At 43.5% G+C, this 13,408-nt stretch overlaps 1 long non-coding RNA gene across 2 annotated transcripts in view; it reads left to right on the top strand.

Moving 5' to 3' along the window:
* The window catches only part of LOC103226016 (uncharacterized), a 53,911-nt gene that overhangs the window by 34,967 nt on the left and 5,536 nt on the right, over positions 1–13,408 (top strand). For both annotated transcript variants that reach the window (XR_012090152.1, XR_012090155.1), the window contains one exon: positions 256–13,408. This is a non-coding gene — a long non-coding RNA (uncharacterized lncRNA). The remainder of the gene's footprint in view (positions 1–255) is intronic.

The following is a 13,408-nucleotide window of genomic DNA, read 5'->3' as shown; positions in this document are numbered from 1 at the left end:
TAATATTGTGACTTGTATACTTAGAAAGAAAATACAGGGGATGTTGACTCTCTTACCAAGAACTAGGACGTGTGCAAGATTGTTAATCTCATCCCTAGACCTTTTTGCAGGTGTGATTATGACATATGCCTCTTCTCAGCACCTGAATGATTAGACTCTTGCCTGCACCCAGCCCGCAGATGGAAATTGTGACATACTGCTGAACCCCAACCTAGGTGATGTGACTCTATTCTTTTTCCTTGGTACTTCCCACAGGAGCATCTTGACAGATTGCTGGACCTTGCACCCAAGTGATGTGAGTCTCCTCTACTGCCTTGGTGCTTTCCACAGGGGACATTGTGACACATTGCTGGGCAGCACACCCGGGTTATGTGACTCTCCTGCCTGTGCCCTGCCTACAGGAGCCATTGTAACATTTTACTTGGTCCAACACCCAGTTGATGTAACTCTCCTGCCTGGGCCCTGCCTACAGGGTCATTGTGTGTCATATCTCTGTTGCCATTACTGTCATGATGTGACTCTCTTCTCTTGGGATTTTATGTGTTGGCATACTTCTGGGGTCTTGCATTAGTTCTCCTAACCCACCCAACTCCTGAGATCTCACTGGGAAGCTACTGATGACCAGTTTTAGGTGTTTTCTATTAGGAGACTGCTGTTCCCTGGCAACAGCTGTCACCAATTATTACTTTAGCGAGACAGTTAACTGCCTGGCCATTACCTGATTGCCACCTGACATTTCTGATGTGTGTGGAGTGGGGCGCCCTTTCTTGCCCTGCTTATACCAGACTAGCTACCTACTGTCACACTGCATGTGACATATGGCTGGGTCCAATACCTAAGCAAGGTGACTCTCTTGCATGGGTCCTGCCCAGAGGGTATTATGATATATTTTTACATTCATGATTTAGGTGATGTGGCCTTCTCCTTCTGCCTGGTCTCTGCCAACATGTAGGATGGTGATGTATCACTGGACCTAGCACCTAGGTGATGTGACTCTCCTCTTTCATGGGTCCTACATGTGAGTACTGTGACATATGACTGGGCCAAACATGTAGAATTTGGGAGGTACCTGCCTATGCCCTGCAAACAGGGCTCTAGCCCTATGACTCTCAAGACCCTGGTGACATATCTCTGTATTCCTCACCAAGGAGATGTGACTCCTCTACAGCCTGCACCTGGCCCACAGGGGAGAATGTGACAATAACATTGACTCGGCAACAGGGTGATGTGCTTCCTTTTCCTGGGCCTTGCTCCCAGGGAGCATTGTGACATGTCTCTGGGCTCAGCACCCAGATGCTGTGACTCTGCTGCCTGTGCCCTGCTTTCAGAACAGGATTGTAACATATCCCTGGCTGATCACCCAGCTGATGTTACTCTTCTGACTGGTTCCTGCCATCAGGGAAAATTGTGACATATTCCTGGCCTAGTGCCCAGGAGATGTCACGCTCCTGCTTACTCTCTATCAACAGGTGGGATTGTAAAATATATCCTTGTTCAGCTCATGGGTGAGATGATAACTCTCATGCCTCAAACCAGCCAATAGGAGAGATACTGTTTCTTGAAGCTAGACTTAGGGAAATGAGTAAGAGCCTGGATCTCCTCTGTATGAATATCATAGTGGATTACCAGTCTCTCACATATATAACTTTTTCAGGTGGTACAGACAGTCTCATCACAGGACCCAGGACACAGGTGAGATTGTGTTTTTCATATGCACACTCTATCAGCCATTAGGATTTTGCCCTCACACATGGACAGAGCCTACTGGTAAGGTCTTGAATCTCACATGTGGATCGAGTTGAAATTGTGACTGTTATTTGTGAACATCTGGCTGTAGTTGGGGTGGTGACTCATTTCTAATCTAGCTCCGAGGCAGGTGAGGACTCTTATTTTTCATTTTTATTTTATTTATTTTATTTTTTTGGAGACAAAATCTCACTCTGTCACCCAGGCTGATGTATAGTAGTTCAATAACGGCTCACTGCAACCTCCACCTCCCGGCTTTAATTGATTCTCCTGCCTCAGCTTCCTGGGTAGCTGGGATTACAGATGTGCCCCACTGCACCGGGCTAATTTTTGTATTTTTAGTAGAGATGGGGTTTCACCATGTTGGCCAGGCTGGTTTCGGACTCCCCACCTCAAGTGATCCACCTGCCTCGGCCTCCCAAAGTGCTGGGATTACAGGCATGAGCCACCATGCCTGTCCTCTTTTATGTGGAACCAGCCAGTGATAGAGATGCTGACTCTCATACCGGGGCTTAGAGACACAGGTACAATCATGGGTGTATACCATCATGAAGGTCATAGAGTGGTTTGCAACTCTCCTTAATACTGTAGAAAGCTCTTGTGTGGTACTGAGAGAGCCTAGAACACAGACAAAATTGTGACACTCATATACACACCCAGCCAACAGTAAAAATTGTTGCTTTACACATGAACACAGCACACTGTTGAGGTCCTGAGTCTCCCTCATGAAAACAGTCAAAAGTTGGAAATTTGACTTTTTTTTTTTTTTTTTTAAGAGTTTCACTCACTCTGATACACAGGCTGGAGTGCAGTGGTGCACTCTCAGCTCCTGCAACCTCCGCTTTCTGGGTTCAAGCAATTCTCGTGCCTCAACCTCCTGAGTGGCTGGAATTACAGGCATGTGCCACCACGCCCAGCTAATTTTTGTATATTTACTCCAGACAGGGTTTCACCATGTTGCCCAGACTGCTCTCAAACTCCTGGCCTCAAGTCCTGCCTTGACCTCCCAAAGTGCTGGAATTATAGACATGAGGCACCACCCCCAGCCTGGAAACTTGACTCTTATATGTGGATTCAGTTCACAGTATTTTGCACATCTGTGAGTCTTGTGACTCCAGTAAGGGTACATAGTCTGAAGGAAAACCTCAGACTCTCATAAACAAGTTGAGTGCACCATTGAGATTGTGACTCTTGTAATTAGATCCAACATACAGGAGGTGTTGACTCTCAGATTTAGAACTGGGACATGTGTGAGATTGTTAATCTAATCTCTAAACCATCCTGCAGGTGTGACTGTGGCATATGGCTCTGCTCAGTACTTGAGTGATTTGACTCTCAAGTCTGGGCCCAGTCCATAGGTGCAATTGTGACATATCACTGAACCCAGCACATGTGACTCCATACTCCTGCCTTGGTGCTGCCCACAGGGGAGATGGTGGAATATCCCTGGGCCTTGCATCCAAGTGATGTAAGTCACCATTTCTTTAATGTCTCTGCCTATAGGGGACACTGGGGTGTCCCTGGGCTCAAAACTCAGCGTATGTGATTCTCCTATTTTTTCCCTGCCCACCTGGGCCATTGTGACATACTGCTTAGTGTAACACCCATGTAATGTAACTCTTCAGCCTTGGCCTTGCCTACACGAGCATTGTGATGTGTCTCTGCACTCATCACCCAGGTAATATGACTCCTGTCTGGTTTCTGTTCAGATGGGATATTTTTGCCTATTGCTGGGTACAGCACCTAGCTGATGGGACTCTTCCCATCTTTCTAAGGCCCACCCCCATGAAGATGTGACATTTCACTTTGTGCTACACTAAGGTGACATTAATGTTGCCTTTGCCCTACTTTCAGAAGACATTGTGACATATTGCTGGGCCCAGCACCCAGGTGATGTGAGTCTCCTGCCTGAGCTTTGCTCACAGAGGGCATTGTGACATATTTCTGACTTCATCAACTCTTTGATGTGACTCTCCCATCTTACCTGGGCTTTGCCCATAAGAAGAAATGTGACATAGTTCTGGCACCAAAACCTAGGTGATGTGACTCTCTTCTGACAGGGTCATACCCACAGAAGAAAGATGGCTTATTGCCAAACCCAGCACACAGGTGAGGTAATCCTTCTGTCTGGTCTCTGACCACAGGGGTTATTTTGACATATCTCTAAGCCCATCAGCTAGATTATGTGACTGTCTTCCTGTAAACTGTACAGAGAGAATATTGTGACATATCACTTGGTCCAGAACCTATGTGATGTGACTGTCATGACTGGGCCCTGCCACTTGGGGTGATTGTGAAACAGGTGGCATGAGCACCTAGGTTATGTAATACTTTTCTTCTCTGTTAGTCCTACACACAGAGGACAATGTAGCATATCTCTGGGTCTTTCACATAAATAATTTTACTTTTTTGCCTGGGCCATGTCCTGTGACATATCGCTGGATCCAGAAACTAGGTGATGTGACTCTACTGCTTAGGTTCTGGCAAAAAATAAAAAAATTGTGATGTATCGCTGGGCCAGTACCTAGCTAATGTGACATTTTTCTATTGTCTGGACCCTGTGTATTCTGGGTATTCTGACATATCACCGGGCTCAACATGTAGGGAATGGGGAGTACCACCTGGGCCCTGCTCACATGGGGCCTTGTGACATATCTCTTTATCCATCACCTAGGAAATGTGTCTCTCCTCTTCTGCCTGCACCTTGCCCACAAAGAAAATTGTGACATATTACTGGGCTTAGCAACCAGGTGATGTGTCTCTCCTGCCTGGGCCTGGCTGACAGCAGTGTGATATATTCCCCGGCCCAGCAAACAGGTGATGCCTAGTCCCTGGCCTCCAGGAAGATTATGGCATATTCCTGGCTCCAAAAACACAGGTTATGTGACTCTACTTATTCCCTATCCACCGGTGTAATTGTCACATTTATCTTGGCCCAGCTCACAGATGGCATAATAAGTCTCATACCTTGAACCAGCCAATAGCAGAGATCCTGTGTCTCTTAGCAAGGCTTAGGCAAATAGGTGAGTTCACGGGCCTCCTCTTTATAAAAATTATAAATGCCACTCTTGCATATTGTGTAAAAGTCTTGAATGGTACAGAAAGTGTCATTGCAGAGCCTAGCACACAGGTAACGTTGTGTTTCTCATATGCTCACCTAAAAACCCTTAGTATTGTCACCCTCCCACAAGGATGGAGCTCACTGATGAGGTTCTTAATCTCAAACAGTCCATAGTTGAAATTGTGACTATCATATGTGAACATTCAGCCAGAGTTGAAATGGTGAAACATTTCTAAACCCAGCTCACAGGCAGGTAAGGCATCTTCTATCTGGACTCAGCCAGTTGGAGACATGTTGACTCTCATACCTGGGCTTAGGGCCACAGGTACAATTATGGGTCCATACCAGCATGAAGGTCTCAGACAAGATTGTAACTCCCAGTACATAGCCCTCAAGTAGGACAGAGAATGTTCTAATAGACCTCAGGACATAGGTGAGATTGTGACACTCATAAGCATACCCAGCCAACAGTAATGATTGTCACCCTCCCACATGAATACAACCCATTGTTGAGATTCTGAATCCCACAATCAAAAAAGTGCCAAAAGTTGAACATTGTTTATTTCAGTCCACAGGTGGGTTATTGACTCTCAGACCAAGATTCACTATACCTGAAAGACTGTGACTCCACTAAGAAAACAGTCTGTGAGAGGAATTGAGGCTCTTGCCCATGGATCTAGTCCACTGTTGAGATTGTGAATCATGTACTTAGGCCCAACATAAAAGAGGTGTTGATTCTCATACCTGGAATCTGGACATGTGCAGGATTGTTAATCTCATTTATGAACATTCCTGCAGCTGTGATTGTGACATATACCTCTGCCCAGCACCTGAGTGATTCAACTCTTCTGCCTGGGCTCAGTCCACAGATTGGATTGAAACATTGCTGAACCCAGGACCTAACTAATGTAAATCTATTCTCCTGCCTTGGCACTGCCCACAGGGAACCCTGTGACACATTGCTGCACGCACCACCCAGGTTATGTGGCTCTCCTGCCTGTGCCTTGCCCACATGGGCTGTGGTGACATACTGCTGGGTCCACACCCAGGTGATATAACTCTTGCCTAGGCCCTGCTTACAGAGAGCATTGTGACATATCTTTCTGCTCATCACACAGGTAATAAGACTGTTTCTGCCTGGTTTCTCCTTACAGGGTGTATCAAAACATTGCTAGGCCCAGCACCTAGCTGATGTGACTCTTTCTAGGTTTTGCCCACAAGGAACATTGTGACATATCACTGGGCCCAACAACAAGGTGATGTTGCCCTTTTGCTTTGGCCTTGCTCTCAGAAAGCATTGTGACATATTGCTGAACTCAGCACCGAGGTGATGTGAGTTGGTATGCCTGTACCCTGCTAACAAGAGGCATTGTGACATACCTCTGGGACCGTCATCTATTTGATGTGACTCCTACCTGGGCTTCTGTTATAATAGAGATTGTGACATAACTCTGGGCTTAACAGCTAGGTAATGTGACTTTTCTTTTGCTTGAATCATGCCTAAGGAAGGGAGAGTGATGTATTACTAAGCTTATCACATACATGGTGTAATTTCTTCTGCTCAGTCTTTGCCCACAGGAATCATTTTGCTATATTTCTGATTTCATCACCTCGTTGATGTAACCCTTCATTTTTTCAGACTTGTCTGCAGTGGAGATTTGCTACATATTGCTTGGCCCAGCTCCTGTGTGATGTGACTCTCCTCTCATACCTGAGTGCATTGTAGGCTACATATTGTTCATTTCTGAAATTCCCTGCTTCCTGTAGAACTGCCTGCTTTTCAGCTGCAGTTAGGGTTTGGTTTAGGAGCAGTGTAACATCCTTCCATGTGAGGTGAAACACCTGAGTTAAATTTTGGAAAGCTTCTATATACTTATTGGGGGTCATCAGAAAATCAGCCTATGTCTTCCTTTATTTGGCTAAGGTCTTGTAATAAGAGAACTTGAGGTGACTCTCAATAAGGGGGATTCTCAGACGGCTTCCCTGGAATTTGCTTTTCTAGTTCTGGTGAATAATTTTCTATAAGCCTGCCTGATACGACTTTTTAAAAAGCTGGGTTGATCTTACAACGCTTGCAAAGGTTTAGTATAAATGCCATGGCCTTGTGCAAAAGAAAATGAGTTGCTTTATTCTTCAAAGTCCCAAGGTTAAAGAAGTTCCAGTGTTACAGAATGCACTCTAGAAGGGTGCAAGCTGAAGTTGGTCTGTTGCCCATCTAGAAAAAGTGAGAATAAAAGAGTTCTTTTAGTCTCCCTTTGTTTGAGTATGACCAAGGGTGAAGGGGAAAACAGTTGGAGTGTCACCTCTACTCTTTTCTCTCCTTGGTTCCTGGCACCATGTTAAATGTGTCACTCATGGTTGTGGCTGTGACCTCTCCAAGCCATGAAACCAGATGAACTAGGTGATGGGTTTTAGCCACAATTACCCACATAGCCTTATTTGTCCACTTGTGATTTCCCTTTGACTTTCTAGACTTGTGTGATCTGTGTGCCACCCCAAAAAATGGATTTCGGGAAAGAGTATGTAATAGTTGCCTTTGGGTAAGTCTCATTTAATGGAGGGATTGTGCTAGATGGAACTCTGTATTCTACTCTTATGCCCCATGCTAAATCATTTACCCTTAGAAAATGATTCTGGTTAACTTTTGGATGTAAAGTCCCCTTACTAATTGAGTACTATTTTAGTTAAAGACAGAATAGGTGCCTTAAAGAACAGTAGGGATCTAATGGCATTTTTCTGCTGATAGGACAGTATTCAAACTAAAATTTGGCTATGGAGGACATTTTACTCTTAATTGTTAAAGGCAGCGTTTTCTCACTCACAGAAGGGCATAGAGCCTGATTTTTAGTAGTGCAAAAAGAGAATTGGGAAGCTACAGTGTATTGCAGAAGAGTGACAATGTGCCTCATGGAGAGAATTTCTATTTCCACTAGGGGGTGCTGTTGGCTTAGAAATACCATGTGCTCACCAGAGGATGTGTAGAGAGAGATGTTTATTGGGTTACTATGGTATTTGCCGATGTTTCCTAACAGAACTGTTTCCCTGAATTGTAAAAATTCCCACACATTGCATACACAGAAAAGATAAAAGACATGGTGACTGCAGATAGAAAAGGAGAAATTTTGCAACGGGATAGCTGGAGATTCTCTTTGCTAACACCTGGATGGATGGTCAGAGGCTGGCTTTAGTCCGGAAGCCTTTGGATAACACCAGGGTGTGCCCTGGCCCGAAATTTTCAGTTCCTCCAAAACCTCTCTCAGCCCCATGTAATGACTAGGTCCTCCATGAAAGAAAACTGGTTTAAAGCATGACCAATGTGTGTATTGCGGGGGGTTCATCTTCTCCCCAGTAAGCCTCACATTTGAGTCTTCAAGAACGGTAGCCATACTAATCATATTTTTAAATGACTGTTTGGATTACCTTCCTTCCTTTAATTGTTTTCAGGAGAGAACTTACTAAAAACAGTCAAACAGGTTGCTAATTCCCATGAAGTCTGTCTTAAAAATAATTCCCTGAACAGGTGGCTCCTTCCTCCTAAAACCCCCAAAATAGGAAGCTATCCAGGGGAGGACTGGCAGATAGACTTCACCCACATGCCAAAGACAAAGGGTATCCAATACCTTCTGTTATGGGTATATACTTTTGCTAACTGGGTGGAAGCATTTCCTTGCCCAAAGGCCTCTAAGGTAACAAAAGTGTTAATTAATAAAATAACTCCAGCCAGGCGCGGTGGCTCAGGCCTGTAGTCCCAGCACTTTGGGAGGCCGAGGCGAGCAGATCATGAGTTCAGAAGTTTGAGACCAGCCTGGCCAACATGGTGAAACCTCGTCATTTCTAAAAATACAAAAAAATTAGGCGTGGTGGTGCACACCTGTAGCTATTCAGGAGGCTGAGGCAGGAGAATTGCTTGAACCTGGGAGGCAGAGGTTGCAGTGAGCTGAGATTGCACCACTGCACTCCAACCTGGGTGACAAAGCGAGACTCTGTCTCAGGAAAAGATAAAACAAACAAACTCCCTGCTTTGGTCTACCTAAATACCTTCAAAGTGACAATGGCCCCTCATTTAAGGCAGCTGTCACATGGGGGTCTCAAATGTGCTAGGCATAGAATATCGTCTCCATTGTGCTTAAAAACCCCGATTCTCAGTAAAGGTAGAGAACAAATAATATTATCAAGAGACACCTCAAAAAACTTGTCATTCTTCTTCCCATGGCCTTACTTTGGGTAAGAAATATGCCTTCCAAGTTAGGTCTAGGCCGGGCATGGTGGCTCAGCCCTGTAATCCTAGCACTTTGGGAGCCCGAGGCAGGTGGATCCCAAGGTCAGGAGATCGAGACCATCCTGGCTAATACGTTGAAACCCCATCTCTATTAAAAATACAGAAACAAAATAAGCTGGACATGGTGGTGGGCACCTATAGTTCCAGCTACTCAGGAGGCTGAAGTGGGAGAATGACGTGAACCCAGGATGCGGAGCTTGCAGTGAGCCGAGATCGTGCCATTGCACTCCGGCCTGGGAGACGGAGTGGGACTCTGTCTCAAACAAACAAACAAAAACAAAATTAGGTCTAAGCTCTATAAATGGCCTTTTCTTACCAATGATTTTTCTATTAAAACAGAAAACTTAATTTGGTTAAGTATGTAACCTCTCTAGCTCACTTCCAACAAAAATTAACACAACTAGCAGTAGCCTAACCCCAAGAAATAGGACCACCTTTATTTAACCCAGGAGATTTGCTATTAGTAAATCTCACACCTCTCTCTCTCTTTCCTTAAGCCCAAGCTGGGAAGGGCCCTACACTGTTCTTTTTTCAACCCCCTCTTCCCTTGGCAATAAAAGTTATAGGTATCTGCTGGGCATGGTGGTTCATAACTGTAATCCCAGCACTTTGGGAGGCCAAGGTGGGCGAATAACCTGAGGCCAGGAGTTTGAGACCAGCCTGGCCAACATGGTGAAACGTTGTCTCTACTAAAAATACAAAAATTAGCTGGGCTCATGGTGCGGGGCTGTGATTTCAGCTACTTGGGAGGCTGAGGCAGGAGAAACACTTGAACCCAGGAGACTGAGGTTGCAGTGAGCCAAGATCACACCACTACACTTCAGCCTGGGTGACAGAGCAAGACTCCATCTCAGAAAAAAAAAAAAATTACAGATATCAACTCTTGGATACATCACACTCAAGTCAAGGCCTGAAGAACTGAGGGAGCAACCCCTTACAAGCCCAGAGGACTGTCCTGAATATCAGTGTGAAGAAATAGAAAATCTTAAGCTGAAAATCATAAAAGATAAGTAACTGAGGGCTACTCATCTTACTCACTGCTACGTCATCGGATACTTTTTGTCATTTCTATTTTTCCTCTCCAAGATTGCCATCAACTATTAAAACTTCTCTTTTAACACATATTTACAAGAAAATTTTAAGTATTCATAGGATTGCATTCATAACTTCATAGAACCCCAAAGGGAAATTCTATATCTTGACGAATAAAATTTATAAATAAAAATTATCTACTACATCACTCTTGTGGGAGCTGCTAAACTCACTCTATTTGTAGTAGAACTATACACTATGGCACTCACAGTGTGGAATTCTACTTGTAAAATTTGAATTGCCATAATACTTTGCCTAATTATCATTTTTATAAAAGGAATAATAATTGAATAATTGTAGAAAAAATTTAGTCAAAGTTGCTTTGCTTAATTATTATCCTCATAGCAAGGGTAATGGTTACAGACAAGAAATAAGCAGGAAAGTTATACTATCACTGAGCTTGATAGGACTTTTTATTAAAGATTGGCAATATGATGTACTCTAAGCTATGGAAAGAAGGTTATAAATAAGAGAGATTTTATAAGCAAGGCTTGTATGGTAAATTCTTATCCTAAAAAGTCTGGTTTTAAAAGGAAGGATATTTAAGACAAGTCAGAAAGTTTAAGAATGTTGTAAGATAATCTGTGGAAGTCATGAATGAACTTAATAAAGGAGAGAAATTGCCTAGATTAACACAAGTTACTTTAGCCACTGAATAGCGTATTTCTCTCAATCATATTGCAAGTTATAAAAAATTGCCTGAACCTAAAATTATCTCCTGATGGCAAGCCAAGGGGATAAATGTATGTGTTTCTCAAAGAAAAATGTTACTTTTATATTAATGTTTCTGGTAATGTATAGCAACATCTAGTGGAGGCCTACCCCTATTACAAATCTATTGAAATAACTAATAGGTATCAAACTCTACTGTCATAGTTATGACCTATAATACTCTCACTAATAATAATAATCTTAATACTCATGTTAAAACCCTATATTCTAAAACTTCTTGTAAAATTTATCTCTTTTTACCTAGAAGAAAACTCCAAATGGCGCTGCAAACAGCACCACCTGTGGACATGTCATTCTTCCGAGAACACTTAAATAAACCTCAGGAGGAGTCTCAGCTGCTGTTCCCCCACACGACACCCCTTTTCAGCAGGAAGTAGCCAGAAAGATTCATTGTCCAACACCCCCAATAGCAGTTAGAATACCATCTTCTGAGGGGTGAATAATATAGGAGTTAAAAAAAATTATTTTAGGCAGTTAACAAGGGTACAAGAGTTCTCGGTGGAATTTTCCTTCAATGAAAAGCAACCAAAAAACCATTTCTTTTCTAAAAGAAAGCAGCCTGAAAAGTCAAACTGCAAGCATAGATAAACAAGCTGGAAGTTTGCATATGTAAATGCAGGCAGCTGTACTAAAAGCCAAGTACACTCAAAATGGTGATTCCCTCTCCCTTTACTTTGTCACCATGTGTGTGGGTGTCATGGTACCGGCCAGGTAGAGGCCACATTTGCATAATAAGATTAGTGTGGGAGGGCCAGTTTCCTCGTGTGCTAAGTAAATGCCACACCTGGTCAAACCAATTTCCTGGGCCATATATAAATCAATCACCACCTCCTCAAGCCTCTCTATAAAATTGATCACATTCTGCTCCAAACCTGGAAACCTGCTATGGTGACCCACTTTCTCCACAGGAGGAAGCTCTCTCCCTCTCTCCTGTCTTTTGTGTATTAAACTTTCTGCTCCTTAAACTCATTCCGTGTGTGTGTTCGAGTCATTACTCTTCTCAGAGCAGGACAACAAACTTCGGGTGTTTCCCCAGACAATGAAGCCACTTCACTATGACTCTGCTGCGTGTGCTCTGCTTTCAGGAGAGGATTGTAACATATCTGTGGCTGAGCACCTAGGTGATATGACTCTCCTGCTTGATTTCTGCCCTAAGGGAAGACTGTGACATATCCTTGGCCAAAAACCTACATGGTATGATTCTTCTCACAACCCACAAGTGGGTTTGTGACATACATTTTAGCCAGCTCACAGGTGTATTGACTACTCTCATACTTCAAACCAGCCAATAGAAGAGATACTGTCTTACATAGCTAGACTTAGGAAAGAAAGTAAGATGATAAGTCTCCTCTTTGTATGAAGGTCATAAAAAGTTACCACTCTTACATATCATATAAAGCCCTCAAGTGGTACAGAGAGTGTCATCACAGGGCACACTAAATAAGTGAGGTCATGTTTCTCATATGTACACCCCACAAACTGTTAATATTGTCACCCTCACACACATAGACAGTGCCCACTGGGGAGGTCCTTATTCTCACATGTTGACACAGCTCACAGTTTGGACTGTGATTGTCACATGTAAACATCTAGCTACAGTTGAAATGGCAACTCATTTCTAATTCTGGCAGGTTAGATCTGTTCTATGTAGACACATTGAATTGGAGAGATGTTTACTCTCTTATTTGAGCTTTGGGCTACCGGTAGAATCATGGGTTCATATAAACACAAAAGTCTTAGAGGAGATTGTGACTTTAATGTATATTGTATAAAGCCCTCAGGTGTTACAGAGGGTGTCCTAACAAAGCATGGAATACAGGTGAGATTATGATACTTATACATACACCCAGCCAACAGTAAAATTGTCATTCTACATGAACACAGGCCACTGTTGAGGTTCTGAATCTCACATCTTAAAAAAGTTGAAGTTGAAAAATTAACTCATACATGGCTTTGGTTCATAGGTGGGTAGGTGACCTTCAGAACAAGATCAAGCATATCTGTGAGGCTTTGACTCCATTAAAAGGACATAGTCTGCAGGAGGGATTGAAGCTCTAGTGGATGGATTCAGTAAAGTGTTGAGACTGTGGGTCATACACTTAGACTCAACATACAGGAGGTGGTGCCTGTCATTCCTGGAACCTGGACATGTGCAAGATTCTTAATTTCATGCCTGGACCTTTCTGCAGCTGCGATTGTGACATACGCTTCAGCCTAGCACTTGAGCAATTTTACTCTCCTGCTTGGACTCAGCCGACAAATTGAATGGTGATGTATTGCTGCACCCAGCACTTAGTTGATGTGAATTTATTCTCTTGCCTTAGTTTTGCCTACAGGGAGAATTTTGACATATGACTGTTCTTCACACTTAGGTTATATGACTCTCTTCTCTATGCCTTGCCCACAGGGGCCACCGGGCCCCTGTGGGGGATTTAATCCCCCAGCCTGTACTCTGCCTACAGAAGGCATTGTGACATATCTTTCCACCCATGGCCCAG

The sequence above is a fragment of the Chlorocebus sabaeus genome, chromosome 21, assembly GCF_047675955.1.
Source record: "Chlorocebus sabaeus isolate Y175 chromosome 21, mChlSab1.0.hap1, whole genome shotgun sequence".
Classification (NCBI taxonomy): Eukaryota; Metazoa; Chordata; class Mammalia; order Primates; family Cercopithecidae; genus Chlorocebus; species Chlorocebus sabaeus.
Note: the sequence above shows the minus strand (reverse complement) of the source record. Positions and strands in the feature narration are given on the sequence as shown.